At 55.4% G+C, this 7,500-nt stretch overlaps 1 non-coding gene and 1 pseudogene across 1 annotated transcript; both read right to left on the bottom strand.

The window, feature by feature from the left end:
- LOC143187854 (large subunit ribosomal RNA) overlaps positions 1 to 4,254 on the bottom strand; it is a 7,568-nt pseudogene extending 3,314 nt beyond the window's left edge.
- A 1,355-nt stretch (positions 4,255 to 5,609) lies between these two features.
- LOC143187856 (5.8S ribosomal RNA) lies at positions 5,610 to 5,764 on the bottom strand. Its single transcript, XR_013003330.1, has one exon. It is a non-coding gene; the product is annotated as a 5.8S ribosomal RNA (ribosomal RNA).
- Between the last annotated feature and the right edge of the window lie 1,736 nt (positions 5,765 to 7,500).

Genomic DNA, 7,500 nt, shown 5'->3' with positions numbered 1-7,500 from the left:
GCCCCATCCTTCCCGCCAACACCTTGTGGAATAAACGCACAAGGGTCGACGGTACGGTAATGGGGCGGTAGTCCGACGGGGACGCAGGATTCGGAATCTTCGGAATCAGCACCGTCCTAGCCTCCCTAAGGTGTAATGGGAGCCTGCGACACCACATAAATAGCGTACAGATCCTCGACAGAACCTCGAGGGGGGTTCGGCGGAGGATCCGCGCCGTGATGCCATCAGGACCAGGTGCCGTCTTCCGATCCGGCAGAGCCTCCCGGACCTCGTCCGGCGTGACGGGAGCCCATAGGGAGGGGATAATCTCCTCTTGTTCGGCCTCAATCGGGCCACCCCCGCGCGCATTGGTCATGATGGACTCCCAATAGGGAACCATTACCTCTTTGGGGAGGCTCTGGTTCACTACGGGGCCGTCCATCACGGCATCATAACAGCGTCTTGGATCCCTATGCCAGAGCTTTTGCGCTCTACCATAGTCGACCCTGCGCTGCTTGCGTCGCGAAAGCGGCAACGGTTGAGCCACTCTACGGCGGTGGTGTCCCCCCGGGCCCACCCGGCGAGGAGGCGGAAACACGTCCACCAGGTATGCGGTCAGCTTCTCCAGAGTAGTTCCGCGGTCCTCAGAGCCCACCATTGCACAAATCGCGTCCAAGCTCTCAGACCTGAACGCGTCCGCGCCGACGGGCTCAAGGCCGCGAAAATACCCCAGGAGGGCCCGATCGCATTCCTCATCCTCACCTGTGGTCGGGGTGACACCAGTCGCCGACTCCATGGACCCCCGCTTCATGCGTGCAATGTGCTCCTCTACGAGCGCCCGGTAGTCCCCGCGCTTACGGGCGCCCTTTAGTGCTTCGAGTGTCCGTCCGGGCAAGAAGCCGAGGAGTGCCTGGTTGATGAACCGAACACCCGTCATGGCCAACTCCGCCTCGCGCCTTGCCAGCAAAGACAGCTCCTCGTGATTCCAACGAGCCTTCACTGGCGCCGCGCGGTTTGCGTCATCGGTCCAATCGGGGTGAGCACGCCTTCGGTGGACGCCAAGCCCGGTCTTGGTGGTGAATGGTCTTCCACAACCCGGAAAGTCGCACAAATACGAGACCGGCTGGGCAGGGGCTGCGCCCGAGCTCGGCCCCGGCTGAGGGGTTTGTGTTGGCAGGGGGGCACCAGTGGGCACCCCCCTAGGTGTTTCATCCGAGGCATTGTTTTTATTTTTGTGGCCAACACAAGTTCCGGGCCGGTGGGGCTGGCAACCCCAAGGGCCCTTTTTCGCAGCTGCACCTCTTAGCCGGTGAACAGGGGGAAAAATCCCCTGCCACCGTTACCGGCGAGCACCACGGGGAGGTGGGTGCAGCCACTTGGTAGGGAGAGGCTAAGGACCTGACGAGAGGTCTGTAAGACGCATCACCTACCCTGTAACCATGGCTCCCTTAACAGGCCAACTGAGCGAGTTAAGAGAGTCATAGTTACTCCCGCCGTTTACCCGCGCTTTTTTGAATTTCTTCACGTTGACATTCAGAGCACTGGGCAGAAATCACATTGCGTCAACACCCGCGGGGGCCATCGCAATGCTTTGTTTTAATTAGACAGTCGGATTCCCCTGGTCCGTGCCAGTTCTGAGCCGAGCGTTGAATGGCGGCCGAAGAAACGACACGCGACGGCTGAACCGACGCGGAAGCCTCGCAGCAAGGAAGATCCGCGGGAGGCCAAGGCACGGGACCGAGTTCGGATCCCAGGACGTCGACCGAAGTCTAAGACCCTTCACCTCGCCCAGGCCCGGCACGTCAGCCAGACCCGCTTCCCGACCAAGCCCGACACGCCCCGCTCCTCAGAGCCAATCCTTATTCCGAAGTTACGGATCCAATTTGCCGACTTCCCTTACCTACATTAATCTATCGACTAGAGGCTCTTGACCTTGGAGACCTGCTGCGGATATGGGTACGAACCGGCGCGAGACCTCCCGTGGCCCTCTCCTGGATTTTCAAGGTCCGAGGGGAATATCCAGACACCGCAGCAACTGCGGTGCTCTTCGCGTTCCGAACCCTATCTCCTTGCTAGAAGTTTCCAGGGAACTCGAACGCTTATACAGAAAAGAAAACTCTTCCCAGATCTCCCGACGGCTTCTCCAGGTCATTTTGGGTTACCCCGACGAACACTCAATGAGGGCCCGGATGTTAAACGGTTCCGCTGCCGGGTTCCGGAATAGCAACCGGATTCCCTTTCGCCCAACGTGTGTGTGTCTCTTTTTTTTATCTTTCAATTTATCTCTTTGTATAATAATATGTTTGCAGACATTGATTTTAGGACACCACATTTGCATAGGATTTCTCTTAGGGCTTAGGATCGACTGACTCGTGTGCAACGGCTGTTCACACGAAACCCTTCTCCACGTCAGTCCTCCAGGGTCTCGCTAGAGTATTTGCTACTACCACCAAGATCTGCACCGACGGCGGCTCCAGGCAGGCTCACGCCCAGACCCTTCTGCGCACACCGCCGCGACCCTCCTACTCGTCAGGGCTTCATGGAGGACGGTCACCAGTAATGGCACCGTCCCTCCCCACTTGCCGCTGACGGCAGAGTATAGGCGCGACGCTTCAGCGCCATCCATTTTCAGGGCTAGTTGCTTCGGCAGGTGAGTTGTTACACACTCCTTAGCGGATTCCGACTTCCATGGCCACCGTCCTGCTGTCTTAAGCAACCAACGCCTTTCATGGTATCCCATAAACGTCGACTTAGGCGCCTTAACTCTGCGTTTGGTTCATCCCACAGCGCCAGTTCTGCTTACCAAAATTGGCCCACTTGGCACTCTAATCCGAAATCTCGTGGCTTCAATGAACCAAGCAAGCCAGAGATCTCACCCATTTAAAGTTTGAGAATAGGTTGAGGTCGTTTCGGCCCCAAGGCCTCTAATCATTCGCTTTACCAGATGAGACTCGACGCGTCCCCGAAGGAACGGAGGAGTGAGTGCCAGCTATCCTGAGGGAAACTTCGGAGGGAACCAGCTACTAGATGGTTCGATTAGTCTTTCGCCCCTATACCTAGTTCCAGCGATCGATTTGCACGTCAGAATCGCTACGGACCTCCATCAGGGTTTCCCCTGACTTCGTCCTGACCAGGCATAGTTCACCATCTTTCGGGTACCAACGTGTACGCTCTAGGTGCGCCTCTTCTCGCAATGAGAACGAGACGCCCCGGGAGTGCGGAGCACTATGCAGCGCCCATCCTCCCTCGGCCGACGCAAAGGACGACCTTCACTTTCATTTCGCCTTTAGGTTTACTCATCCCAATGACTCGCGCACATGTTAGGCTCCTTGGTCCGTGTTTCAAGACGGGTCCTGAGAGTACCCAAAGCAATAGCGCCGCCGACAGGTAATTCAAAGCTTGGCCAGTCCGAGGGCTCCGCCGGCTAACAGCTGGCCAGGCCCGTGAACGGGAAAGACGTCCGTACCACAGGGCAAACAAAGCTGACCGAGCTTGCGGCGGGCCTGACGCACCGTTCGAATGAGAAGACTGGTTGCGGCCCGATACCATCTGGGGGAACACCGTCGCGCAGCCGGTCGGGTCACCGAGGGTCCGTCGCGCACGCACAAGGCGACGCAACGGTCTAACCGCCCGGGCCGTAGACCGACACGCAACGGGTCGCGACGTCCTACTAGGGGAGAAGTGCACGTCTACGTAGCCGGAACGTTCGCCGTTGGCCGTAACATCCGTGCGCCCTCCTTGCGGAAAAGCGACGGACACCCCTTTCGGGGTTTCGCGCACCAACGGGAGCCAGCATTTGTCGACGATGAATCTCCCCTTTCGAACTTTTGGGTTTCTCAGGTTTACCCCTGAACGGTTTCACGTACTCTTGAACTCTCTCTTCAAAGTTCTTTTCAACTTTCCCTCACGGTACTTGTTCGCTATCGGTCTCGTGGTTGTATTTAGCCTTAGATGGAGTTTACCACCCACTTAGGGCTGCATTCTCAAGCAACCCGACTCTAAGGAGAGACCCTCCCGAGACGCGCACCGGTCGCTACGGGCCTGGCACCCTCTATGGGTAAATGGCCCCATTCAAGATGGACTTGGACGCGATGCAACGTCACGGGATAAACGGATCCTCCCGAACACTACATTTCCCTGCGGCAGTACCGCGGGATTCAGTGCTGGGCTCTTTCCTGTTCGCTCGCCGCTACTAAGGAAATCCTTGTTAGTTTCTTTTCCTCCGCTTAGTAATATGCTTAAATTCAGCGGGTAATCTCGCCTACTCTGAGGTCGTCGTATACGTGTTAAATATATCACACACGTAGAGTGATATATTTTATATATGTGTAAAAATGACGAAAGAAGCTGTGGCGTAATCCTCGTACAACGGGGGCACACAACCGAGAGAAGCGGACCAGGCAGAGTGTGTGAACGAATGTTACGAGAAATGGGAAATGAGAGAGAGACTTGAGATCATGTTCGATGCGTCGTCCCAACTTCGCCGTGTGCCTTCGGAATATGTTGTCGTAACGCAACAGCAGCGTTTCCAAAGGTAAGGAAGCTCCTCGTAATTCGCCAGAAGTGATCAGCGGAAAGTAAGTCACATCGTCCTTAATGCGCCACACCAAAGCATCTTCGCGTCTCGTTTAATTCGATCTAAAGGAGAGAGACTCTCGCCAGGCGACTGCCGGTATGGTTTAACGCCCGTCCGCTTGCTTTTTGTATAGCTTTCGTGGACTGGACGACCGGACTTGACGCGCGGTCTCTCTCGGCGATCGACTAACGCGAAGACATGGGGCGACCGGACGCTGCTACCTTTCCACCTCCTCCTTCTAGGAGAGAAGTCATCCCTATGTGATGAGTCATATATATGGCGGCTGTGTAAGCCTCGCCAAAGAGGATTCAGGATACAGAAACAAGTTGTAGTACAACACAACACATTCACGGAGCCACAAACGACTCGACCGAAACGTGGCCGGGGAAGATGCATCCCGGAACTTCATCGTTTCGACGAATGAGTGCCTCCTTTTCGCGTTGTTCCTGCAACAAGACGATCCCTCTAGAATCCCTGGGGCTCTGTTTCTCGTCATACATTTCTTCACCACACTACACGGGTGGGGTATACGCGATCTCGTGTTCATGCTCACTCGCACACCCTTTCATTGTCCTTCTCTGTAGTCTCACGACAAACTCTCTTGTGTGTCGTTGCGGGTTACGCACGCCTCTTTCTTACACGCATCATTTCAGACTACGTCGGGAGCGCGGATGAAAACTCGCACGAAAAGCGAACGCTGTCTGTTAACAATCACGAGGGTATTTGGCGAGACACGGAGGCTGGTCGATGATCGTACGTCCGCGCGCTTGCGTCCGGAGCGGTGCACATACACACACGGGCGGTCGACAAATTAAGCGACTCACGACGCCGTGTGAAAATTAGCACTCACGCAAGTCCGGAACGACAAAGCAACGACGATGACGACGATGTCTCCAGTCATCTGCCGCGTACACACAACCTTCTTCCCTCCATGACGTCTAGAGCGTATTCTCGCTTGTTTTCGTGCGACCGCGGCAAACGCCGACGAACGGTCCAACAATCGCTCGTACGTGACACCGAGATGCCAACGTAAGCAGTCTTAAGGTTACGTGAACGACCCTCAGCCAGGCGTGGTCCAGGAATTGTATCCGTGGACCGCAATGTGCGTTCGAAATGTCGATGTTCATGTGTCCTGCAGTTCACACGTTGACGCGCAATTAGCTGCGTTCTTCATCGACCCACGAGCCAAGTGATCCACCGTTCAGGGTTGTATTTTAATATTCTGTGTTCATGTATATATATATATCATACTCGTATATAGTTCTCGGGTTCGGAAGAATCCGAGACCCGCGCCTCCAACTAGCACACGGTCGATGGAGGTTCGGGCGTCGCGACACTTCGTCCGAACGAACGAAAGTGACGACACAGGGGTCTCTGGGATGCGGTTCCGCACGGAGACCGCCACGCAATTGCGAACGGTTCCCGTAACGGCCAGGCGTAGAGTACATTTAAAAACCTAGGATCAACCTGGAGAGTACGATGGAGCCGACGGGGATACCCCGATCAAGTGAACCACGTACATCCACGGTGTTCTCCTCTGAAACGACACCCCCCATTTTATTGTCGCAGCGCCCTGCACGTACGTATTCCCCTCCTGATTTGGATAGCCGATTAGAACGGACTTCGCAGCCGGCTTCGATCGGTCTTTCTCATCCCCTTAAATTCACACACAAATTCCATTATTCTTGGGAGTCAGACTCACGAAAGTCGAAGCTGTTAACAGCCGGTCCACAGTTGTTGTTCACACGGCAGGAATACGTACCCTACGGCCGCACATCGACGCGGGATACGTGTCGCGTCCTAGGTTACCCGGGCCCTCTCTTTCTCAAGAGAGGGTCCACATCCGCTGGACGGTTCGGAGAGAACAACGAGGTAAAGAGACGAAGAAACACCGGGAGCGGGATGCGAATGGGAAAACGTTTGCTTTCGCACTCGTGCGCTCATATCGGTTATTCTCCTTAACCTCTTCTTCGCTCGCTTTTCATTATTCCCACCGAAAATAGGAGAAACGGGCGCAGCCTCGCGCAAGCAGCTGGCAAGCACGCTCTCTCTCCTCTCTCTGCCGCGCGAGTATGCACCGTATATATTAGCGGCGGGTGTGTGACCGAAACATCGCGCAGCGACGGGACCATGTCTTCCATAAGATATGAAAGACCCCGATATCATGCTGTGGCGACGGGGCTATCGGAGATGCACCTCACGCAAGCGCTATATATATCGACGCAATGCTTACGCGCCGAGGAGGGAACGATACATCCCAAACTGGCGGGCTCTTTGTAAACGCTGGGACAAAGCCTCACGCAGGCAGTCGAGAAGGAACAGTTTCGCTCCATCGAAGATGCCGCGCGTACGTACAACGGCGGGTGCGACGAAGCATCGCGCAACGACGGGACAATGTCCTCCATGCGAAATTGCATGCAAGACCCCGATCATGTTGCCCGATGACATCGGTGATCGACACCTCACGCTAGCGTTGTAACTATCGGCAGCGTACTCACGACGGAAAAAAAAAGAAACGTTCTTCTCGAACTGGCGGGCTTCCTTTCCTTTCCCTTTGCGCGTTCCCCCTTTCTTACAAGGAGCCTCACGCAAGCAGCCAGAAGCGAATGTACAGAGCGAAGATGACCGTGGCAGCGGCGGGTGTTGCAGCGAATCATCACGCAACGACGGGACAATGTGTTTCATACGAGATGCATGAAATACCCCGATATCGAGTTGGCGATGGAATCAACTGGCACACCTCACGCGAGCGCTGCACGATTCATTATTCTTACACGTCCGTGACTATCGCTTTCGAGCTGGCGGGCTCGTGTGCGCTTATATGTTTGCCGACACAGCGTACGGACGGGAGCATCGAACTGAGTAACTGCGTACTCCGTATGTAAAGACCTCCTTCACGTAAGCCGTATGGCCGTTCGACATATTCTCTTTTTTCATTCTTAACA

Source organism: Calliopsis andreniformis, unplaced genomic scaffold (genome assembly GCF_051401765.1).
Source record: "Calliopsis andreniformis isolate RMS-2024a unplaced genomic scaffold, iyCalAndr_principal scaffold0386, whole genome shotgun sequence".
Lineage (NCBI taxonomy): Eukaryota > Metazoa > Arthropoda > Insecta > Hymenoptera > Andrenidae > Calliopsis > Calliopsis andreniformis.
This window is presented reverse-complemented; position numbering and strand designations above follow the sequence as displayed.